Raw genomic sequence first — 26,505 nt, forward strand, 5'->3', positions numbered from 1 at the left:
ACAGTGGACTCGCAAATCTACACAGCAATGTGTAGAAATGCCTATAAATAAATAATTAAATAAACCAAATTGTTCTGAGAACACAGCTGACAAGGATATTTTCCAGCCATCAGTGATGAAAGAGACAGTGATTCATGGCCTTTCTTCCCTGCTGGTGCAGCATTTTGCCTGAGGACATACATTCTGCTGTTTTCAGTTTTAGGTTTAAAGCCATGTTCCTTAAAATCTCCTGTAATTTTTGTCTGCAGCTTCTCAGCCATTTTTGAGTGTTGTCTAAATTCTATGATTTACCTCTACTTACCCAGCCACTAATTAGCCATCTAATGCTCTCATTTGGAAATCTCTAATTATTGAAAGCACCTATATTACCTAGGTTTTCCACCTCCTTCTGAAAGTTAGTGTTTAAATAGCTTCTGAATGAAGATACAAAATTAGAAGCAAGATTGATTTGAATATTAATTGCTGTCTGGTGAAAATCTAAATGCTTGGAAACTAAATTTTAAACTGTTTTCCCTGTACTGATTAGTAAATTGTGATGACGCATTGTTCTTTCCATCTTTATTCTTTCAATTGTAACAAATGAAGAAAAAAATTGTTTTGAATTGAGAAATAAATTCACTTTAGAAGAACTTCCAGACTTTTCAATTAGATCCAGTAAAGACTGAAGAGGTACTGAAATGATCTGAAAAAAGAGGTTTGATCAGGACTTATTTTAACTGTTGATACTTGGGCTGAACTTTCACACCTTGCTTCACTGTTAGAGGATGTAGAGAGACCTCAGTAGATGCTGGCATTGAACCTGAAAACTCTTCTGAAATGTTCAGGAAGAAGCGATGGTTTCCATCATAGACTCTAAATGCAAAGTTAGCATTTTTTAGCACTTGAAAATGTTGCTCCTCGCAGCTGAAAACACTTGAGGAGGAAAGAGTCTGAGAAAGCAAAGATTTAAGAACATTTATTCTCTGAGCTCCTTATAGATCTTTTAGCTATCCCTTCATTTCTTATGCCTACCTGAAAGTAAGTATGAAACCTAAACTTGGCAAATAGGCTAGCCTCTCTGCCCCAGATTAATGTCTTATGCCAGTGTTAAGTTTCATATTCAGTTTTATTTAATCAGGTACTCTTCATAAAAAAGCATACCTTTTCGTTATTTTAAAAGTGAGGTGCTTTTCAGCATGGCTTTCTCTCCTCATGGCTAGAAACTCTTGAATCACCATTAAAGCAATGGAACTGTCTCACCTCAGATGATCATGATGCTGTTTCTTGGGTTTTAATGTAATGCTTTGCTATTCATTACTTCTGGAATTATTGAATAGTCCCAAGAGTAGTGGTTGGTTTTGTAGCATGGTAGTTCACATGCTGAAATAAACAAGTGCCTGATTCTCTCTACTGTTAATTCAACCAGTCCCTTTACTTAAGTAGATTTTTGAAGATTAAGATCTACAGAAATCAAGTTCCATGTTGAATTCCTTTCACTCCATCCACTTGGAATTTTGAGAGGCATGGAGGAATTTGAACTGTGAATACACGTCTGGTAAAACTAGTTGAAAGAAGGTAACATGCAGGATATTTTTGATAGAAACTGTGCTTAATATATCGGAAAATATGTTCAAGAACAGTTAATCCTTACGTTAGGATAACCCCCCAGAAAGCTGGCAAGGTCAGGCTCTATGTGGATTGCGTGTCATTTAAGTGCTGGCTGCAGGAGTTGCCTGGGGGTAGTATTAACTACTGCGTGGGACTTGTTCTAAGCTACATCCGTGAATCATCATTCTTCATTTGAAGATACTGGGGTCCTTCTATCCTCCATCCTCCTTCTTTTGACAGGTGCAATCAGTAGCTTTAATTCTAGTGACTATCAGGTGACTCTTCTTTTGTGTGGAGATTAATCAGTTTGGAAAACGCTACTTCCATGTAAACTACATGAGCTAATCAGATTATAACCTTCCATTTTTCATGCATATAATAAAATGTGTGAGGAAAGGGCTTAAAGTCATTTAATTAAGGTTTACATTGTACGGTGTGAAAAGCCTTTCTGAATTTTATTTTTAAACAGATGTTAACATTAGTTCACATGAAATCTAATCATCTGGGGAGAACGGCACGTTATGAGGAAAGTGGCAAGAACTCCTAACAAAAGTTATTGCATGCAGTGTAGTGAATTCATTTACAGCAGAAGCTGTTGGGGAAAAGGAATTTGTTTGCAATACCTGTCATCTAATTTCTGGCTAGCTTGTATGTTGCCAACCTGGTAAGTCAAGGAGGATTTAATGTAGGTGTGGGGGAGTCAAACCTTAGCTACTTTGTGTGTATGTATCTAGGTCTACACGTGTAAATATATCTACCCTTTGTGCATTTGTGTGTGCATGCGATTTTGGGTGTGGGCAAGTTAAAGCAAAGTAGAAGCTTGGTCAAAAATATCTTCACCAAGAGAAAGCAAAAACAATCACCAAGAACAATAATTTTAAATACATACTAATTTAAATAGTTGCTTTGCTTTGGGACACTAAGTCCTCAAACTCACCTCAACAGCTGTGATATTGCTGTTGTTGATGATGATTTTTTTTCAATAGCTTTTAAATGTGAAATTTAAAGCTTCATATTAAAAAGTCATGAAGTGCATCTCATTACTGATGCAGGCAGCATTGCTGCAGTGTTATTGCACAGATGATATTGTCTTTTGAAGCCTCAAATGTCAGGGAGCAGGGAAGAGCCTCCTTGCTTTGGAGGGCATCTTTTCTCTTAATGTAGAAAGCAGATGAATACTGAGTAAATATAATTGTTGGGAGTTCATGCACCAACTCTACTCCTGTCTAGGCTTTTGGCTTGCAAATGAAATCAAGAACTAGAGATTTATCTATCATTTTTACCACAGCTTTCAGTGCAGCCTGAGATTTGTTCATGCATATGTCATATGGCAACAGGCATCATGATCACACTGAGTCATTTGCAGATTCAATCTTGAACTCAGACCCAGGTACTAAATACAATGAAATCTTGTCCTTTGTTATCCACTTTGGACCCTGACTTCGTTCAGTGTTGCACCGTGTTTCTGCCTCTAATTTTACGTCTTCAGAAAACACTGAATAAGGCCAAGCTGAATATTTTTATTTTTCATGCTTCTAGAAAACTGAGGTTAGGAGACAGCTCACCAGTAAATTAACAGTACTAAGCAGAGTATTTATTATGATTGTCTCAGACCTCCTTGGTAAAGTCAACTGGAAGGGCCACAGAGAACAACAAACTTTTAGAATGTTCAGTTTCATAGAATAATGTGAAATACAATATAGATTTAAGAGGAAGAACCCAAGTCACATACTAAAACAAACATGAAAAATTTATCATGAGGATGTGGGCTTAAATGCACATGGAGCAGTATAGTGCCTGTCTGCAATTCTGGTTGAAAGTATGATCTAATGTTACTAGATTGTCATTACAAGACACTTAATCCCCAGGGTGAGAAACAGGAAGAATATTCACAAGTTTCAGTGCTATTTGCTAATTGCCAATTGACTTGAGGAAAGCTAAAAAATGACTGGAAACATCCATCCCCATCCTGATACACACACACACACACACTAATAGTGGAAATGGCAGCCAAGACAAACAGCTAGCAGTGCAGTGCATCCTGTTGGCATCGTATTTTTGGCACTGTTGTAGCTACACAGAAAACAAGTGATACAAGAAATGTGCAAGGACATCTGTTCTGTAACCTATGGGGCTTCTCTCACAAAACCGTTGTAAAATCTTCTGGGGGAGAGAAAAATTTCTCTATATCTGTGCAGATGCGCTATTGTAAGAAAAATATCAATGGAAGGAAGTGTTGAGCCTTTAAAAGAGGAAATTGTTCACCAGATTCACTGTCAAATGTTCCATTCTTTTCTTTCCTTTTCATTTAACCTAAGTTATCTGCCATTCACAAGTTATATTTAAGCCAAGTGGTGTAAATCTGTAGGGACTAATAGAATTGAATCATGGATTAAATTAGCCCAGCGTCTGCTTGTAACTCTTCTTCGCTGCAGATTACTTGGGCTCTGTGTCACTCTGCTGATTATTCAGGTCACAGCCTCCCTGCTACCAGCTTCCTTCCTGAATCCAGCATCTTCATGTCTGTCTAGAGGTGCCACAGGGCAAAGAGAACTATTAAGGACATATATTAAGATCCAAAATATTGTTTAATTGTTTAATTACCAGCTTCTCTCAGCATTGCTGATTCTCCTAAATGTGAGCAAGCTATGGGAGAACTGGGACAAAGGAAAGTGAGAATTTTAATGAGATTGTAAGGCCCATTCTATCATTCCTCTACTGCCCTTCAGTCACATCACACTAATGGACATTTTAAAGGAAAGGAACTTTCCCAAAATTCAAATGTTGCAAAAGTCAGGATATAAGTAGTTAGGATTCCCCCACAGGTGACCTATGGGGAGAGAGACATTTTTCCATGCAAAAGAAATCAAATCTCATGTAAACCTGGAATACATTAGGAAACTGGAAGATAAAGAGGGGCTGTAAGTTGTAGGAGGCTGGGAGGGCTTGAGGAAGGGCAGCTTAGCTCTGAAAGCTGGGAGCAGCTTGAGCTCCTGCATGGGAGAGCATTTAGGAGCAGGAAAAAGAATGGGCCTAGGTAGAGGGAGGTTTGTGGAGAAGTAGAGTTTTTTTCCTCTGCTATGAAAGAAGTCATAACTCTGGAGCAGATACTAAAGAAGGGAAGATCAAGGACACTGGGGTGGCTTGGGAAAGATATGGGACTGAGGCAGAAGATAGCGAGTGGGTACTCAGTAGTGAGAAGCCAGAGCTTTCAAAGAGATCACCAGGTTCCAGAGCAGCAAAGGTGAGAAACCCATCAATGAAGGACAACATAGAGGGCTGGTTCTTCAGCATAGCTCACACAAACACCCTGACACCTCCACTTGGAATATTAGGGATAGAGGTGCAGGACTGCTTTCCTGCTACTTACCCCTTTTAAAATCTGGTTTCAGAAATATATCTGAGATCTTACCTTTTATATAACATCTGAGCTTGAGAAGGACATGATTTGAAAAAGGGTGAGATGGAGAAACGAGGCTACACACTTTACAAGCATTAGGATTTGGATGTTGTGTTGTTATTAAAAATGCTTGTTGTCTTATTAAGACAACACCTTGAATCTTACCTTCATTTTATATATTTCCTCTAAGTGTTCCATATTTACATCCTTGACACCCATATAGTAAAACTCCATGCTTACAGGCAAAGAAGTTCATTATTTTGTATTTCAGCACTTCCCTTCTTGATGGAGGAGGAAAAGAGATGCCCTCATGATCTGTTTCTGTTGAGACATTGGCTCATGTTCCTCCAGGATGTTCCATAGCATTTTTTCTGGAAAGCAACCATGAAGGCTGCTCTGTAATTTATGTGATCTGCCATGCAATAGCTTGTTTTATGAGTAAAGCAGAAGCGAGTAACAAATGTGCTTATTCAAAGCAATTCTAGAAAGGAGGATTGTGTTGGTCCAATTAATCTCTTGATGATTTGTGGATTTCAATGACCACTGATCAACATCAGTCGGTTCTATATTTCACACGATCGCCCTGTGATCTAATCTCAAATCGTGACACTACTTATTACTATGATAAGGGGCTCTCCATCTAAGCCACTATACAAACAAATAACTTGAACAAACAGTTCTTCCACAACAAGTTTACAATTCACACATCAGACCAGGAAGCTAAGAATGGGTATTTAAAAATGTAAACAAGGTGGGTTTGAAAAACAGATGAGGTAGCAATAAAGCTGTGTAGGAGGAGCAGATGTCTTAGCTTCCTTCTCTCTTTACAGTGCTACCTAGGAATGCTTTCTGGGCTATACCATACATAAGAATAAATGAGATCTGATTGTTGTGCTAGTGTTGATAAGAAAACATGACTACGAGAAGAAAGGAGATTCTTGTGTGCTAGTCCTTACCCCTTGGCTTGTTTGGTGCTGACAGTTGCTAGCCTGGGATCAACTGAAGTACACCACAGAAGCATTCCTGTACAAGGAAGCACAGGAGCCCAAATCCCTCTGTCCTCACTTGCTGAGTAGAGCTTGCACTGTGATGAGAGGAATCCCAAGAAGAGGAGCAGAAGGGAGAAATTAGTATGAAGAAAGGTGTTGGGTTACTGGAACAGAGAAGCTGAGAGTAGATGAAAAACCTTGTTGCCACTGGGAGAAATTGTTTGGCTAGAGCAAACCTAGTAATTTTGCTGTTCAGTCAAGATCAAGAATGGAAAGGCAGATGGTGATCAGAGCCTATAGGAGCTGAGACAACGTGTCTCAAACTGCAACAGACACTGTGAGGTGGTAGAGAAAGAGATGTCTTATAAGAAAAAGGAAATATATCAAACTGTCAAGAAAAACAGAAGAAATGAGAAAAGGAAGAATTCATTCATTGAGGAACCTGAAGGGTGATAAAACTGATAGATACTTTAGTGGGAGAAGTTGTGTCTGAGGTGAAGTGCTGACGCTTGGCCCTTATGGGACAAGAAATGTCATGGAAAAGTAATAAAAAGTAAGATGTGGGCAGCAGAGATTTTAAAATGAAGGGAATAATTATTTGAATGGATATGGATTTGAATGAATAAGGAGCAAGTAGAGTGCAGGGTGGCTGTCAGATACAGGGGGGCCCAGAACACATGGCAAAGGAAGAATGGATGAGTAAGTAAAAGCAATAATCTGATATTTGGCAAGACTGTTTAAGAAATGTTTAGCTTTTCATTTGTTTACTAGGACAAAAAACATAAAACCTTACAGACTAGAAGGATTCCACCTTCACACATTATGGGTGGGAGTACTTGGTGCAGCCTTCTGTAGCTTTAGCAGCTAGTCATTACTATAGACAAATCTGGGATGCATGGTCTTTTAGTTTAGGGCAGCCTGGCAATTTTTGCACTGTTATTCATCTTGCCAAAATACACATTGTCTAATAATATTTAAGTTGTATAAACATACCTTTCAAGGGAAGGAGCTGCTGAGAGAATCCAGGCAAAGAATTAGTATGAGAGCAAATCTAGTACTTCATTACAATGGCAGCTCCTGTTTCGGATAGAGCCCCTGCTGCCCCCAAAGAATGGGAAAAGAAGACAGAGACAGAGTCTTTCTATCCCAACAATGAAAAGAGAACGTCTTCCAATTTCCTATACAGCAATTGCTGGCCTCACTGTGAACACCACCACCACACGGCCTGCAGTCAATTCCAGTGTTTGTGTTTTTACCTTTGGTGGCAGTGTCTATTTTTTCTTTTTCCCTGTGATTAATACATGAAAGTTAGGTGGGAGTGATTAAATAGAAAAATCTGGTTTTCAACTCTGCTTTGCCTTTCACCTTCAAGACAGAATGGACTTCATTTTTTTATTGTTCTGGCTGTGTTTTCAAAGTGAAGCACAAGATGTCTGACAGTTTCATAACCAAACCTTGCTAAATTCATTACAAAAAATCATTTGTCTGTTGCCAAAGCAGTTAGGGGAAAGAGGAACAATGTGCTTTGCAGAACCAAAGCAGGACTCATGAAGTTGAGAGAGAAGCTGGTTAATAAAATATGCAGTCACGCAGTAAAATGTGAGCTAAAAATTGATCACTTGTCTTTTGCTGGTGCTTCATAATCAATCCATATTGGTTCACCTTGCTTAGTACAGGTCACTGGCCTATGTATAAGACATCAGTCTTCTGTATTGTTCAAGATCCAGTCTTGGGGTAGTGCCCTGCTGCCCTGTTGCCCACACCTTCTGCAATCATCTGCAGGCATCATAGAAGCTCTGGGAAGTGTAAGCTCTAGGAAAGCACATGAGGAAGCTGGAGAGACTTTACAGGGCACAAAGGCAAGAATCCTAAAAGTATATCATGTTATTTATGTAGGTAATGCAGCTTTCATTAACGCAAATGTAAGTCACTCATGTACCCAGGAAGAAGGTGTCCCCAAATCTATGCACAAACACAGCTGTTTATCATGGCACTGTTCTGTACCCTCTTTATTAGGTCTGTAATCTAAATGGTTTCTACGTACAGGAAAAGATTTAGATACAAAATACCAAAATACACACCTTCCTCCATTTGGTTTTAATACAGTTGGGTTAGTGTTTTCTTTAACAATTCATTTTTTCTTTAGGCAGCATTAAGTGCCTTGAAACAGTTTTCAGAACAAGGACTGGATCCAGTGGAAGGGGCTATGAAAGTTGAAAATGGATCACTTGAAAAGTAAGTACCATTTAAATCCTCTGCATTTTAATACCCGTGTGGCATTTGAGATAAGAAATGTTAATTAAGAGCTTAGCTGCCCTTTTAAACCTATGCAAAAAAAAAATCCTTTGGAATTTTCATACAGTTTTTGACAATTTGAGAGGATAAACAGGATTTCAGGTTCAGCGTTACTGATAATATTTGCTAATGCACTATGAGACAGTCAGTCTTCCTATAGAAATCCTAAGGAAAAGGATTTTCTGTTTATTGTATGGATTCTTTTTAAGTAGCATAAGATGATTTTTGTCAAAATGTTGTACCACATGATGTTGCCTGTAAATAGGATAGTTACCTGCCAGTAAGTCCTTATGTCTGTAAGGTGAATTATACCCTAGAGAATTTAAAAGTAAGTTAAAAATCCTTTCAGGTCTTAAAAAGTCTTACATGGAATATTAGCTTTAAGTAGCAGACAATAGACCCAGGTTTCACACTGGATTTTCAATTATTCAGGAAAGTGGGATTGTCTGTCCAGTATAGAAGTTTTTTTCCAGCTTTTAGTCTGTTTACATAAAGAGAAAGTCTGGTATTACTAAATAAATTAGGGAGTAATAGAATAGGAGAAAGAAGACTATAAGTGGCATTTGGAGTCTTCGATAGATATATCGTGGCTATTTATAAACTAATTTAATCAGAAACATTTTTCCATATGATCTCATCAGCATAGTATTTGAACATAAATATTGTTGTTTCACTTTAAAATGTTACCTTCCACAGTGACCTTTGAATCTCATGTGCCATCTGCTAATAAACATGTCTTAAAGATGTGCAACCCTGGACCTTACCACTCTTGTTAATGTATTAATCTTTCAGACAAGTCAAGCATCTGGGAGAGAAAGCAGACAATAAACAGACTAACTCAGGCACCATTGCTCAGGACTGCAAGGATTCAAAGGCTGTCGTCTAGGAGCTTCCCAGCACCCACGGCTGCCACTGCATCCTTATAAACCTGTCAACACGCAATAGGGTGTATGTGTACAAGGAAATGAATGACTAATACCATTATTTGAGTCTTATGTGAAGACAACACTATTCTAACACAAGAGATAGCATACATGGTACTGTTTATTCAACTGTGGAAAAAAAATAAAATCGAACATTTCCCTTAGAACTCAAGATCAGAGCATAACTCAATTGCCCAGAGGCAGAAGAAATCTGATCATGTTACTGGAGGTTAAAACGACAACTAATTAACAAAAGTGTTAGGTAAAAAAAAAAAAAAAAAAAAAAAAAGGGAAACTTTAAAATTGATTAATACTGAGGAAAAGAAGTCAGCATTGGTTCAGTTATACAATTTTTCGTAGTGTAGTTTTAAGTTCAGCTTACTGTTTTTTAAATAATGCTTGAATATTTTAAAATTAACCAATGACAGTGCTGTGAGAATTGTAGTTGTTGTCTTCATATATAGTCATACAGCTTATCTTTTTATGCAGACATTATGCATTCTTCATTCTATATGAATATGTATGACTTTAAGATGCACTACTCAGAGTTGTATGCAAACAGAAGTTGAAATCATGACAAGTATTTGCTTAACATGAACAGATGTTAGTTATGATCAGTCTCGATATACTCCAGGAAAAAGCAGATATGGTATTTGATTATCCTTGCCATAATCAATTAAAGAGGCGTCTTGCCTCCAAGCGACATGTTCCCCTTCGATTCTGCTCTCTGTTGTGTGAAGCACATCTACACCCCATTCTGTGTGTTGTATCGGCCCACCGTTTGCATCAACTGAGTGTTTTTAATCTCTGCATTCTGACCAACAGCAAAAGGTACAATTGCAACATTATCAAGCCAAGGAAGGAAAGATGTTGATGTAAAGGTCATTCTTTTGTGAAAGGAGAAGCAGCAGAGATAAGACCTGTGGCTGCACTCTGTACCAGCATATTTCATTGAAGTGTGTGGCCAAATGCAGTAAAACCACATCAGTTCATGTGTACAATGACAGTGTCGTCTCTTTCTTTATCATTCACAGATAGTAAGCTAAAAGAATGAGTTAAAAACAAAACAAACAATGAAACAAAAAACAACAAAAAGCAATTAAAAACTAATGAACAACTAGCTACCATGCCAAAGCCTGTGTTCAATCTTCCTATCCCCGTGCCACCACCTTCTACAAACTTACTGTGTTAGATCAGTCAACATGGTATTTAAATAATCTATTTATCCAAAATAGATGGATACCTCTTGTAAACCTCTTGTAATAAACATATAAAGCACCACTGCATACCAGCCGTGACGACGTTGCACGAGATTTCAGAAGTGTGTAAACCAGGGCTCAAAACCCAAGTGATTCATGCAGGACTGTAAGGAAATGGTGCAAGGTACAGTGCCATTGATTCACCTCTGGGACAGACGTTCAGAGTAATACGTATCATGTTCTTCCAGAATCAGTAGTCACAAAAAATGTGGAGTTCTTTCTATTTCATGTTTCTCAGGGGTATGATTCACTCTCCTTGCAACAGATGAGGAGCCTTTGTGCTAAGAGTCTGCAGTTTTTCTAGGGTCTGACTCTGTGGTGTACAAAGGAGTCGGGAACAAGCTGAGCCTGTCAGTTCCCACGGAACTGGAAGGTTTCCAGAGGCATTTGTCACCTGGCAGCCTCAAGTTATTAAGGTAGCAGAATACAGAAATACTTAGCTCTTGCACACTTTCTCAGGGATACATTACCTGCCCAAAGGGCAACAAGAGCAGAAATTCTTCTGCTCCTTCATCTTAGCAGCCAGCTAAGTTCAGAAGCAGGCTCAGTCTGTGCCTTAGCAGTACCTTCCAGCACACAGAATACAAGTGGTGTTACTGCCTCCTCCCACGGGGAACAAGAGCAAAAGAAAGGACAAACAGGTTCCTTGAATACCCTGTCCTCAGGACAAGAGGGTGAGCTTGCTGGGGAGAATGTGACAAGGAGACTGGCAGCGTGGTCTCCTTGGCACTAAGCACCTCTGTAGTGTGTTCCCAGAGCAGTCACCACAGAGAAAACCTTTGGCACATGTACTTTGTACCTGGTTTGCTTGGAAGCTGAAGGTACAGCTTGATGCTTCCTCTCCCACTGATCCAGTCACAGCAGAAGAAATCTTCCCGTGCTCAACAGCAGCAGGAACAGCAAAGCCTTTGTCATTTCCAGCACAGATATCAGCAAAGGCTTCACAGTGCCCACCTGCCAAATGCATGCACCTGGCTGTCTAGGCACGAGGTGGCTCATTCAGCCCCCTCCATTTTAGGTTAAAGTAAAGAAAGGTCATCTCTAAGAAACCGTCATCATCTCAGGTCCTCTTGCTGGTCAAAGTCATGCCTGATCCTCACTCTGGCAAAAACCAAAGCAAGTGACTGGGTAGGGAGGCAGGTGGTGGTGCTTGTTGTTTTCCGAGACTATAGAAACATCGGAGGGCCATATAGTAGCAAGATTTCTAACTACTGTCCAAATTCAGGACTAATGATTGTAATCGCAAGTCAGGCAGGTTTGTGCAGCCTGAAGAAAAGCACACACAGATGGCAGTTTTAAAGCACCTCCCAAGCCACAGGTTAAAAGCCTCACCAAAGAGGCTCCGGTTAAGGCTAAGACAGAGCTTTTCCTGACATAAATCTGAAGAAAGAGTTCCTGCTCCCTGCAGATACGGAGGGGAGCACAGGGACCGTAGTATGGAGCTCATCAGACACCGCACCTGATCTCCATTATGGCATTTCAGTGCTTAATGCGCTCCAAGGCTCCGGTCTCAGGGCAGAGGCTTCATCTCGTCTACCTGCATATCACACACAAGAAGTTTCTTTGTGAAAACCCTGAAGTGTTCACACACATGTGTACAGAAATGCACTTTAAATGTAGTTCGGCATTATCACTAGAAACCTCCCGAGAGCCCAAGGAAGATTCTTGTACCAGAGATGCTGCAGCAGCCAGTGGGCTCGTCTCCGATACTGTTGGTTCACAGCTGTTCTTAGTTCCTGAGCTGGCAGCATCTGAAAGCTGCCGGGGAGAACTTATATCCAGTGATTTAAAAAACAATTGTTTCTTTTTTTTTTTTTTTTTTTCATTCAGCAACACATTTATTTTTTCTGATTTTGCTTCCCAAATTCAGATAAGAGTTGGCATACAGAACAAAGCAATGTTTCTATTTAGCTTTGTTTAATAATTAGCTAGTGATGAGCATTGGAAAAGGATCAATATGTTTCAGATGCTATTATTAGCTCTAAAAGGGTTAAGTTGGGTTTTCTGATGGCAGTTAATCATTTCCATTTACTTATTTTTGATTTTTTTTTGAGGTAGAGACTTGGTCAGTCCTCTGTTTGCAAAGAACCAAGAACAGTTTACTTCCCTGTTTAGTGTGCATCCCACATCTCCCATCCTGGATCCCAGAGCACTTTCAAGATGAGCAAGTGCCATATTTTACACATGTGGAACCGAAGGGCACACTGGTGCTTAGGAACAAGGCTGGAAACAATGCCTATTCAGCAGACTACAGAGGGCACTGTGGTGAGTGCTGTGCTCAACTCTTTTTTAAGCACTCAGAACCCAAATTGTCATCAGTCCTGGACCTACAACCTCATTAATCGGGAGGAATTACGCTTAAGAGAAAATAGGACCCTTAGGTATCCTCTCAGAAAATCTTTTCAACACCTTCTGGAGATCAGTGACTTAAGGACTTGCACAGGAAAAGCCTGATGGCAGAATGAGTGTATCTGATACGACTCAAAGGACGAGAATTCAGATGGTTACTTTTATATCTGAGTTATCATCTCCAGTTGCACACTGGCCTGTCAACAAATCGACACACTCTGGAAGTTTCTGTTCTCGGTTTGACACATGCGGCACTGACTTCCAAAAGGACAGATGTGCTGCCTCCAACAAATGTGAAACAGCAGCAGCAGGGCTGCAGAGCTGGAGAAGAGGATACTACAGATTTCTGGGGTTCTTCTCCAACCATCCCAGCATTCACCTGACATTTCCAGTGGGGATGAATTTATCCCTCAGCTCCAGTCCCCACCGAATTCACCAGAGAATTACACCAGCATGTAATCTCACCTGATTGAAGCCATAGTTACAGGATATAAAAGGTTTGGTGTTCATCATCAGCATTTTTAAAGGGTATTTGCATAGCAGGCTCTTGTTCCCTCAGCCATCTCTCTGCTCTCAAGCATGAGGAAGGGGGCTGAGCCCCAGCAGGGTTCAAAAATCACAAGGGGAGTAGTTGAGATGTATGTCTGCGGGAATAGGGAATCCCCTTCTGCTCAGCCTGAAATGACAATGAAATCAAATCCTTCCTAAAGAGTAAGCAAAGCCCTTGATCTCCCTGACAGTCATTTACTACATGTGTTTTATTGGTGGGTGGCTGCTTGTTTTTCTTCTGCTCTCTTTGGCTTGCTCCAGTTCCCTACAAACCAGCAGAAAGTTCCCACTTCCTGCAGTGAGAGTTGAGAAAAAGTTTTAAGCTGGATTTATTTTCCAGCTAACAGGCAGAGAATTGGTGGTTTTTTTGTTTGTTTGTTCCAATACCCTATGTAAAAAATACACATGGTAAAATCTCTTTATCCTCTCCCTGAAAAACCCAGAACCCATTTTCTTTCTTTGCTCAGTAAAGTATGTTCTTTGCAACCCCAGAGAAAACTCAGCAGACTGTGGAAGATTATTTTTAACGATGGTGAAGACGATGACTTGTTAGAGCCCTGAATACCATATTGCATAATTCTGTGCTCTATGGGGGGACCTTGTTCCGTGACAGATAGGAATGGCCCATGCCTGTTCTTCAGCAGCTTCCTTGCTAAAATGCAGGAAGTTATCTGTTCCCAGCTATACCTGGAGCAATGGTGACTGGCAGGTATAGTTGGTGTAGCTCCCTAAGGACACCTCCACAAGAGCTGAAAGAAAAGTATGTCCTGAGTAACTGCTGCCTTTTGCTCTCCACAGCCGGTGAACCTCCCACAGAAGAGGTTAGGTACCATCCGTATGAGGTACGGGAAACAGCTTCCCCTCTGGGTATTTACTGCTTGTGCAGGTTTCTTTCTGTTTGCAGCTGCATTCCTGAGGCATGATATGGGCTGAGCAAGTGTGTATGTTGGTAGATCAGATGTGTATGAAGTGTTTTGGTGGTATGATTTCTATTATTCCACATGACCGGCTCTGGCTTTCGTTTTTGATCATACAGCTTGTTATTTGCTTTATGCTGTTAGTCATGGTTGGCTGTGCACTTTTGTGCTTGGTGTTTTAACTCTATAGCACTCCAGTACAAAGGAACTTTAAAGAACAACAATGAAAATATTTCTAATCTGTTCTTAATTAAATAGCCCCCAATAATTGATTTATGAGAGGAGGGAAAGCAAAACAGAATGGTTGCTAATCTGAAAATATAATTTACTCAAGGGCCAAACTTTACTTTTATTTAAAATAACCAGGATCTAGGGGAGCCTAAATGCCAGTGAAGTTTTATCCAACAGCACTTAATACATGAGGGAAAATTTGCCTAGATAAGACAGGTTATGCCTCTCACTGCAATATATTAGAATTTTCTTCATGCATTAAAACAGGTCACCTAACTGCTTATTTACTTTTGCTTATGTTTAAAAGTGCAGCATATTTTCTTTTTTATAAGCCACTGTTACCTATACAAAATGTTCAAGGGCAATAATAATGCAGTCAATATAGTGCAGTGCCCTGCTTTAAAATGGCCCCTTTCTAGTCATTCTTCTACAACCTCTCCACCTCAATTCACTGTAGTTGAATTGGGCTGGAGATTTATTTGTGTTGCACTTATTTAAGCTTAAAAATAGGGGGTCTTCACGTGTAGTTCTAAGCAAAGAGCACACATTTAAATATGGTAGGCAAAATGAAATGAAAATATGGTATCTTTCTGTGGTGCAAAAATTGCATTACTTATGCCTAAAGATAGCTCTGAATTCTTTGAAACTGAAAGACTGAACTCTGGGATCTACTGAAGTTTGTCTATTGACTTCAGCAAAGCCTAAATTTAATCCAGTTTTGTCCCCATAAACCATGTAGATAGCTTGATCAACTATGGTACTGGTAAGCCAAGAACTGAAACTGAACTTTCTTGCCTTATGTTATCATAAAATGACAATTTATGACAAATCAAACTTGACTTTCCGTTATATTGGAACAAAATATAAAGTAAAAGTGATGCAGAATTTTTTCCTTGTTATGGAAGATGTACTAAAGTAAAAGTGCAGCACAGTAACTACACTCAGACCAGCTAATACACATGATCTTACTAAGTCCCCAGCTATCATATCATTAGGGCTATTAATTGTGAGTTCAACCCCAGGAATGACTCAGAAAGTTGGGAATTTTTTGCAGATGCATTAGAAATACCGCAGGTAAGTATCTGGTAAGCAGAGTCTACGTTTCCCATGTAAAATAGATGGTAGGAGTAAACAATTAAATGAGCACAGAAAAGAAATAGTTTCTTACAAAAGAAGAGTCACCAGGTCTAAGGCTTGATTTTTGCAACAATGCTCCTCTTATTTTTGTGAAATATTTGTTGCATATGATCAACACAGCACAGAGAAAGATGTTGCTACTATTTCAATGTTTCTTCTAACTCATAGACAAAATAACCCAGGGCCAGAATGTTAATGGCACTGACCTAGTTAAAGTAAACCAGAAAAGGCAAGGTTTTGAGACGTCTTCTGAAAATCTAATCCCAGCTGGGCATAATTATCTTCAATATCACCTGTGGAGCCATTTTGAAACTGCTTTTGAAATACCGACAGATCTACCAGCCTGCTGAAAAGTTTCAGAGGAGTCCATGTAGCTTGGTGAGAAGAAAGGACACCCTTATGTACCCTTAAATTTTCCTGCAGATTTTGCAGGCATCTGAAAATAAGTGCAGAAGACTTCTGGACCTTTCCTCTACATTATTTGCACCCCTAACTGCTGGGACTGTGCAGGTGCTGATGCAAAGGTTTCCACACAGATCTCAGAAAGATTATGCAAATATTTTCATGAAGTAAAAGTCTGTGAGAAAACAGGGACTTAATATTTCTTTATTATTATTATTATTATTTTCTATTAAATTTTGACTTAGCAAAAAAATCCCTAACAAATCCTTTCCCCCTCAAAAAAAATCATGGTTTGCTTTTTCTTCTACAAACAATTCTTCACATCCTTCCCTTCAGTTAAAGAATAAACACAAAATAGTTTTGCAAAATCTGGAAAAGATGACAGTACTGGGCTCTTCTGAATGGGTTTAAATATTATATATGTATAAAAATATATTTGCTATGCTATATAAGTATATAGTATATTCTAATGTATAGATTATGCATATATATATATATACAACTGTATGTTTCACCTACCTTCTAGTCAAACAAATGTTTAGGTGCCTTACCTCTGGGCAAGCCAGGTATGGAAAAATCTTTATGCACCCGAGATCTAACACAAAAGGCCTTGAAGTCCACAGGCAGTCAGTCACCTGTTCAAAGCAGAAGATCACCCAAATAAGCCTCCATATTTAGGCATGTTCAGAAACACTCTGATCTTAACTAGGTGAGTTATTTCCTCCTCCAGATATTTTGGGGTTTCTGATACTGGATTCTCACCTTCTCACAAGGGGAAAATAACTTATCAGGTATTTTCTACTGGAAAACAAAGCAAAAACAAAAACAAACAAACAAAAATGCTTTTTACTTAGTAGCTAAGAGTGGAGTTTATCTTCTTCCTATACACCTTTCTTTGGAGAATGCCCTGAACCATCAGGCTGTAGTTTCCTCGGAAGCAGGGTGTCATCCCTCTCTCCAGCTGGTTCTCTTCAGTTTGGGTAGATCTATTCAGCATTCACTAAATCAGTGAGAAAAGGAAGGTATTCCTATTAGCTAGTGCCTAGGATACTTGCAGGGTGGGATGAGGAGGCCAATGTTCCAAGTTTTTTTCCATACAATAGTGAAATATTGATATAAACTAATCATGAGGCAGTTCTTCATGTTCTCTTTTTTGCTCTCTCATCTGATGAATATTGAATTATTCTGTACGAAGTGGAATGGTTTTCAAGGAGATGTGGAGTAGCCTGGTGACTTAAATATTTTGGTGGTCAAAGCATTCTTTGAAGGTAGAAATGTATTTTCTACTTGCTAATCAAAGACATTACTGGCATGACAAAAAATCACAGTAATCTCACCCTGTGCATCTTAGAACTCGGTCTGGCCTGCAAAAGCACTTGGAAAGTACAGCAATCAAACATGATGTACATATGTCACCCTCCCCATAAGGAAGCAGAAGCCTTGTTGATGAGAAGGAAACCACCTTTCTTCACGATTCCTGCACCTGAGTGATGTACTTCCTCTGAGCAACAGGTGATGTAAGTCTTAGCAATGCATGACCTTGACATAGTCAGTATCTTTAGAGACAGGCTCATTCTCAAGGATTCTTGAACTCATAAACCACCTATAACATCTGAAGTCAAGTTAGAACTTGACTTCATTAAGTTCTAACAAGTGTCTTAGTCTTGTTCCTTCTTAATTGCATTGAAAAAACCCAACAGCCACAAACAAACACACAAAACTGAGTACTTTGCTTTTTTCTTTAATCCAGAAGTTGTATTATAACATTGCAAAGAGCTCCAAGCTTCCATGTCTTCTCAGCTCTGTTTTTGTTTCCATATTGCTTTCCCTCTTTTATCCTTTTATTTTGTGTGACGGATTGGATTCATTCAGATTCACTCTATCATATTTCAGGAAGAAAATGGAAAAACAAAATTTGAGAGCAAAAAGGGTGAGTGTATTGGAAATAAAATTAGCAGTTTTATTTTATTGCTTAAGGCCTTCACCAAGGAACAATTTGTGCAACATTGCTGAAAGCCAAAGAAATCTTAACATAGAAAGAGTCAATAGTTTGATAAAACCCAGACCTCCTGTGTTATGCAATTAAAGGTTAGACAGGGTGATAAGAGCTTTAACTTACCTTTGGGAAATATTCATCAGATTTTGGATTAACTTAAAATATGCTTCCTGTGCATTTCTTTCCTGATGAAGGTCCCTCAATATTTCCTCTGGTGCAGAGGAAGAGAAAACTCTTTCCCAAAGCAGGGTGAACTCCACAAACCCAGATATGCTATAGGTTTACTCCAAGCTCCATAATTCTGTAATATTTCTTCTAGCAGCCAGGAAAGCCAGTGGTATGAATTCCCATCTGGGCTTGTTTGATGTGAGTTCTGTTAGTATTAATTATTTATACAGCACCATGCGTGTGCATGATTCTTTATAGAAAAAAGATAATATCCCCCAAGAGCTTGCAAACTGAATGGCCCAGGGGTGCAAACACTTCTTTAGCTTTCCTAGGACGTACTACCTGGAATAATCCACTGATGTCAGTGGGCTACTTACGTGCTGGTAAGTGCTCTGCTGGGTAGGAAGTGTTTGCAGGATTAGACTGTAGTTAAACCATGACGTGATCATTGGTGATGAGGGAAGCGGGGGGGGCAAGTGTTACAGCAGCAAGATCATGCTGTTGCTTTGGTTATAACGAAGGTGTCAAGGGGTTAGGGCATTTTTAATGTTTTATGTTATTTGTGATCCTGTTACCAAGAAGGAAAAGCTCAGCTTTATAGGCCACACGGAAGAAGTGCTATTTTGAGGAGGAAGACTTGCTTTGAAGGGGGGGAGAGGCACAGCCTGTTATGTGAGGAAGTGGACTCCAGAGGTAAGGAGGAATGTGCAAGAAGAGACGCTAACCATATGCTCTGAGAAGCTCCATCCTCTGCTGCAGCTAGCACGTGTCCACTAGATCCTTGAGAGCATTTTTTTTTTTTTTAATTGAGGGCATTTTCAGAAGTTTCCCACTACATTTCCAGCTCTTGGCAAGACCCAGACACATCTGTGACATTTAGCTGATAGCCTCCTTAGTGAAGGGAAAGTTGCCAATGAATCCTTGTGCAACTGTTTATGCTACAAACCAAAGCGTACAACTGCCAGTTTCACTCTTACGACACAGAGAGCATTTTTCCTCCTTAATTGAAAGTGTGGAATACAGCAGAGCCTTCAAATACTGAAAAAAACAACCAGCTGAAACAAGTAGTAAGAGAGACATCAAGGATGACAGACAGTAGGCCCTCTGCCCAGAGAGACATGCAGCCAGGGCATGCTGTATTTTAAAAAGCGACCTACACTCTTCAGAAAGAATATAAGATTTGTGTGTGGAAGGGGGTAGATTGTTCCAGGATTTCAAAACACTTCAGAGATATATCCCATCCATCAGAAAAATGCCCCATCCTTAGAAGCGTTCAAGACCAGGTTAGATGGTCAAGGTCCCTTCCAACTCAAACCATTCTGTGACATTTGAGATGTTTGTGACTGAGCAGATGTTTGAGTTGCAGGCCTGATATCAGTGGAAATCTGCCCTGAGAGGATCTTCAGGTAAATATTTTTGCACAGAACTGTGGCTTTGAAGTAACAACCCAGCAGCAGGAAAGGTACATGCAACAGACAGGAGCATCTCTTCATTCCTGCTTGTCTGGGAGAACCTCCACCTCTCCAAGGGCTGGAGGAATGGATTAAGTGGCTGAAGAAAACCTCTGCCTTTTGGGGTAAGGTAGGAGCCCATAAACTCACTACAGTTTTGTTTTTCTCACAGTTCCAAGGGTTAAATCTAGGAGAAAATACTTGTAATTTTGAAAGTATCAAAACAACAGAAATTAGCAGGGAAATTCAAACAGGAAGATGAACTTCCGGCCACATTCTACAGCATGAATATTTTGAGCTTCAGCGTTTTATGGAAATTGAACAGGTGCCAAAATGGTTAAAGGAACTGAGACACACCTCACTGCTACTCTTGGAGGGTGAGGATGGCACTTGTATGGAAACAGACCTCGCCAGCCCTCACTTTTCTGAATCCCCTCAACTTAATCCCTTTGTGATTTGTGGGACTTTTCTAAACTCTCCTAAACTAGTCCGTGATACGTGACTAAATTTGTTTCCATACATTTTTTAAAGTTTTTAAATAATTCTGAAGCTCACAAAGAGCACATGAAGCAAACAGATACAGGAAGACAGATCCACAGATATGGGACTTGGATGCTCTAAATTTTCTCTTCCTTTTTTGGTGTTTAACCTGTTCTAGGCAATATTCCTGTTTTCTCTTACAGGTTTCACACTTTTTAACCTGAATTTTTGTAATTTATTAATAATATGCTTTGAATTCTACATAAAGAAAACTCGTGGTGTAAACAACCAGGCCTTCCTGCCTGGCAAATCTTTTACATATGACAAACACAAAACTAACCAAGAGATAGCCTGGTTCTGAGCTCATTTTCCTTACCATGCAGGCAGCTTTTGATGTAAGAACCCTGTTTGTATTTACACAGTGCATCTGACACTTGATATGAGGCTTTTATTAGCACAAGGTACATCAGACTGTCAGTCACAGAGAAATGAGCCATTGTCCTCACAGGTAATTAGAGTGCCTCTCCCCTTGTACAGGCACATTTTCAAAGCTGCTTCTGACCTCCAGCATGAATGGCGCCACACATACTTTAGCGGTAACGCATGCAAAATAATATTAGATGCATTACCAAGAAGCATGCATGCTCTTTCCCACTTACCATCAAAGACAGGGCTGACGCTTCACAGGCCTAAGTGGTGTTTCCTAGTCCTCACTGACAACCAACAGGCTGCTCTCAGTAGTGTGTAGGTGCCTGACATGCTTGAATCAATGCTGACCCAGTCTAGTATTTCAGCAACTGTGACCAGGTCCTCTGCAGTGGATTGAAGGGTTCAGAAAGATTAAAAGAGATGCAGTAGCCCAGAGTGAGGACAGGGAAAGATCTTCAGTCTCTGCAGATGGCGGTGACACTGCAGTCATGACAGTATCATGGCCTCTTCACACAGTCAGGCCAGATCCTCCTGGAAGCAATGTCAAGGCACATGCAAGACCAGGAGGTGATCCGAGACATCCAGTGTGGCTTCACCAAGGGCAAATCATACCTGACCAATCTGATGACCTTCTATGATGGAGTGACTGCATCAGTTGACAAGGGAAGACCAACCGATGTAATCTGCCTGGACTTCTGTAAGGCCTTTGACATGGTCCCACATGACATCCTGATCTCCAAATAGGAGAGAGATGGATTTGAAGGGTGGACCATTCAGTGGATAAGGAATTGGCTTGAAGCTTGCACCCAGAGAGTAGCAGTCAATGGCTCTATGTCCTGGTGGAGGTCTGTGATCAGTAGGGTCCCTCAGGGGTCTGCCCGGGGACCTGTACTGTTTAATATCTTTATCAATGACACAGACAGTGAGATTGAGTGCACCCTCAGCAAGTTTGCAGATGACACCATTTTTCATTAACTTTTGTACTGAATTGCCAACAAAAATCCCAAAAGATTCAGTCTCAGAAGGGTATTTAAATAAGGAATACTGTCTGGATGTAATTTAGCTGCCATTGCCCAGCAGCTCCATAGATCTCTTTGACTTTTGACATTAAATATATGGAGCAAGCATATGAATGGATTAATATACACAGTCCTATAATTAGCTGTGTTATTAAACTTTATAAGTAGTTGGGGGGAAAGGGGCTTGCTTGCCATCTGTTTAAAAAGTATCTCCCTTTCCACTGAAATCTGGATATAAAAAACCCCAGACATGTGGGCATGACTGCCTTACATACATTACTGGGATTATTTCCCTTGAGTTAACCAAAGACAAGCGTGATTCATGTATCAGTAGAATGCTGTGCAAAAATGTCCATAGCATTTTTTCACATAACGTTCCTTTCCCTTCACATTGTAAATTATGAACCATGCAAACATCATGAATAACAGATTTTTGTTGGTTTGGGGTTTTTATTTTTTCATAATGATCCTATAAGCTTTATAATGGGAGAGTAATTATGCCAGGCACTATGATAAATTCTTCCATGATAATGACTTTTTAATCCTGTTCTTGTTGCTATGGAATAATGCAACCACCCAACCATTTGCTTTAGTTTCCCTAGAAAATTTGTAATAACCAAACTATGATTTTAAAATCCAGCCACACACACATGCACACTAACTTTGAATAGAAAGCATGTTTGTATAGTAAGAAGGAAAAAATGGCTCTGGTTGGAAAAGAGATTCATATTGAGTATTTAATCATTGGCCTTAGTTACATGGAAATCATCTTAAAAATGTGAAAATAGATTGTATTTTATAAAACTTATGATCTAGGAATAACAAGCTAATTCACAAATTTTTCAGTAGAGCACTGTCAATTACTGAGGAGTTGAATGGAAGTTTGTGCTGCAGGAGCAGAGTGAAACAAAGGCAGGTAAGAAAAAAACACCCAAACCTGAAGGCTTCCAGAGTATGGAAAACCCTCCAGTACAGTAAATGAGCAGCACCTTAAATTGATATTTCTATATAAATGTCACATACCTTTAGAGTGAAGATCATGTATTTGTGATTTCCAATCCACCATTTAGCAACGGTCCCTGCAACATGCATTTCAAGAGTTTAAGTAGCTTTTTTCAAAATGTATGTATGAGAGCAGTACCTGACAAAGGTGTGGTTGAAAACAAGGAAACATGGATCTGAGTGTTTTTTCATTTGCCTACGGTGGTCTGAGAGGATTTTCAGTTAAGTCAGAGACAGAGAGACCCACTCCAATATCATAAATCTGAGTTTGGAGTTCATTCTCACATCCACAAGGATTAAATTTAGAAGTTACAATAAAGCCATTGTAAAGCCACATAGCACAAACCAAATGGAGAACATAAAGGGAAAAGAGCTGTTAGGTACATCGATATGTACAACCTAACTTCAGGCTTCCCATACAGTCATCAGAGAGGGTTAAGCTTTCAGCATCAGTGCTCTGAATCACTGCCTGGAGGAGCTCAAAGGGTGGTTGTTTATACAACACATCCACTGCACAGGAGTATATGGGAGGTCTAAAGTTCAGGAGCTGAACGTGAATACTCTACAAGGAGTAGGGTTTGCACTTCTTTCTGTTCGCCACTATCCCCTTGGCCCCCATGAGCTCCTCTAAACCACATTATAGAAACCCAAGACACTTTCTAATTTACACCACCTAGAAGCAGCCGCTATCAGTGACCCAGACTTAAGTTTCTCTGGCTATGACCTCCTATCTGGCAGTAGTAAAAAACAAGTCATATGTTGGCTGTTTGTGCCTGCACAGAACAAAGTGACCAAGATAAACTATCTGGGTATTCTTTGCATGCAAAACAGAAAAGAAAATGAAAACCAAAAAAGAAACTCCCTAATAAGGACCCTCATCCATCTGTTTTTCTTTAGGGATGCTTTAATATTAGCAAAATATCACTTATTTACACCTGAAGAAGTTAAATGATCTTGTTCCCATGAACTCTCTTACAAATGCTGTCCTGGCCTGTGATTTATATAAAAATAGCTGTTCCCTTAATTTTATTCACAATGGCTTCATTCTTACCGTATGAACCTGCTTTGTCAGTATTCGCTTTGATTTATGGAAGATTTCAAACTACCAAAATAACTATCCCTTTTCTTTTCATTAAAGCTAATCCCCACAAAGACACTTTCATCTGCTGATTAGTCATGCTTCAGTGATCCTTGCTAACCAGAGGCTAAGTTATTGATGTGTTAAAGATGTAATCGCAGAGATTCAAGACCACTAAAGAAAATTCAACGTGTTGCTTGACAGTGTCAGAATTTAAGTGTCTCACCTTATTTAACCAGCCTGGATAGCGCATGCTCAGCAGCATGGTCAAATCTCCTCAGCTAATCTATGTACAAGAAAGGTCTTATTAGAAAGTGTCCAAATCCACAGATGCACACAGTATTGTGGATCCTGAAGAGAAGGGGTAGGGATTTCCAAAGTTCTTCAGGGAATTGGGAATACCACCCCATACGGCAGGAAGCAAGCCAAACTCCAAATTCCCCCTCAGTTTTCTGAGCAGAAGAGCAAAACATTTTCCACTGTACCTTGTACATGTAATTCTGAAATATCACTGTCGTGGCTTGTCTTTCCCAGGTCTTGTCTCATTTGGATATTTATTTAGAAACCATCTAAGGAAAAGCTTTTTGCACCCTTTCATACGTAGAACACTGTGAAGTAGAACTTTCTTCCTAATTGTCCCTGCCTCCAAGTTTTACAATGACAATCTATGACAACAAGCTCATATACTAGCAGCAATTCTCTATTCACAAAGATGACCATCCCAAATATTTAACTTAACAGATGTGCTAAAGACAATAAAGGCTCATGGAGCTCTACAGCCTGACTTAGCAATAGTGGAAGACTAAACCGCAACCCAGTGAGGCAGCTTGTATTACATCTCAGAAAGGGAACGTGACAAGTCTGAACTTCCTGCAGTCAGCACCTCTGTGACACAGTTGTGATTAGCAGCTATATGAGCCATGTTTAAATTTGTCAGAATACATCCTTATTGCATGCACACCACAACTTTCCTCTGTTATATATGCATTCATGGTTGATGTTTCACTGTGTTGACCCTGATAGCTTTGTGCTGCTTAGGAAATTAAATATGAGACATGCTCTGAATCCCAGCTGGCTTTTCAACTGGCACGTTGGTTGTGGTCTTCAAATAATAATCAGATTAAGTCCCATATAATCACTTTTTTGGGCATAAACATATATTCAGATGCCATTAGCTATAGTTACCCAGCTGTAATAAAATCCATTTCACTGAGGTCTTCTCCATCACTGGTGGACAATTGCAGATTAATGATGTTGGCAGGCCAATGTGGTTGCCACAATCAGCCTGGGCATGGAAATGGGGTAATCATTTTTGTGTAGCCAGAACCAACATATCCTGCTGGGCCACAGATGGTTGCCTTGAGGGCGAGGCAAAGTGTCACTGCATTGTGTCCCCAGACTGAAGGGGACAACAGCATGGAGACTCCCATGGAGGCTTAAGGGGTCTCCAACGTGGGCTGACACCCATGGATGGGAGCCAAGCTGGCTCTGTGCACTCACCCAAGTGTCTCTGCAGGAGTCTTTCTGAACTATCTTACACCACTCCTTCTTCCAGAGCCCTGTTACACAAATAGTCAGGCACTAACTGCATTGACTCAGATATTCACTTTGTTCCATTTTCGAAACCACTGTGTGGACTCATCCCCACTCCCCCATCATTCTCTGTTAGATGTGCTACCAGCTGCTCCAGGTTTGGACCCTCTGTTCAACCTTAACATAGTTGGTATAATTACTTTTTTTACCTGGATCAATGTAGCTATGTGTCTTTCCTGTCTTCTGTCATTCAGCCTCTGTCAAGTGCTATTCATCAATAGACCTATCTTTTTTTTTTTCTTTCTTTTTTTTTTTTTCTGGGGGGGGGAGGGCGGGAGGGGGGAAGGGGGGGCTTTGTCCCTTCAGTTTGGTTTGGTCTCCTTTATGTCCTGCACTAGAGGACAGTGATGATGCCCTTTCTGCCCCATCCTGCCTTGTACTCATACAACTCCTTTGTATTACTGATGTTTTATTATTGATGTTTTTCCACGTTTGACGTTTCACCCGTATTTTGTCAGCCTCCCTTATTTTGCAGCACAAACTCATCATCTGTCCTAGCTGTTTAGTAAAACCGTGAGCCAGATCAGAATCTCCCTTTCCTCATGGATATTAGACACAGAGCAGTATGTACAGGGTTCATGGCAGCCAGCTTTCTGCCTCCTTTCTAGCAGCTGCTTCTTCATCTGGTGTATTTCGGTACAGACAGAGTCCAGTTCCAGGGCAAATACTGCTCCTCTAGGAATGTTCTTGGAATCCTCTGACTGATCTTGGTCTGCAAGCTCAAATCCACCAAGCACATTTAAATTGGTCCATTGCTAATTTATGCTGGAAAGCCCAGCTGAATATTGGAATATGCCAGGAACACACATATTTGAGATCTTCTTTTCAAGTGAAGTGGTTCTTCTCACTCTCTCTACCTTTTGGTTTTGTCCTGGCCAGATAAGACTGCTCCACAGAGTGTGTCAGACTTCTTACATCAAGGCATAAATCGTGCTTGGGAGGGCAGGGGATTGAACTCTGCACCACAGTCAGACCTGGTCCTGCAGATTGGCTGCTGGATGATGCCTTCTCAGTCCTACGTTGGCCATTTGGTATCGTCATTATAGTAAACTCTACCAATGAGCCTATCAAAATTTTACCCCTCATATATTGCAGGGAATTGTATTACATACAGTTGGGACAGTCTGACCTTAGGCTGCAAGAAAAATGGAAAAGAAAAGAAAAGAAAAGAAAAGAAAAGAAAAGAAAAGAAAAGAAAAGAAAAGAAAAGAAAAGAAAAGAAAAGAAAAGAAAAGAAAAGAAAAGAAAAGA

At 39.9% G+C, this 26,505-nt stretch overlaps 1 long non-coding RNA gene across 1 annotated transcript; it reads left to right on the forward strand.

Annotated features, from left to right (window-relative positions):
* Positions 1-816: 816 nt before the first annotated feature.
* Positions 817-10,192, forward strand: LOC118162515. Its single transcript, XR_004748497.1, has 2 exons — positions 817-8,211; positions 9,064-10,192. It is a non-coding gene; the product is annotated as an uncharacterized LOC118162515 (long non-coding RNA).
* The last annotated feature ends 16,313 nt before the right edge of the window (positions 10,193-26,505 follow it).

This window comes from Oxyura jamaicensis, chromosome 2 (assembly GCF_011077185.1).
Source record: "Oxyura jamaicensis isolate SHBP4307 breed ruddy duck chromosome 2, BPBGC_Ojam_1.0, whole genome shotgun sequence".
Classification (NCBI taxonomy): domain Eukaryota; kingdom Metazoa; phylum Chordata; class Aves; order Anseriformes; family Anatidae; genus Oxyura; species Oxyura jamaicensis.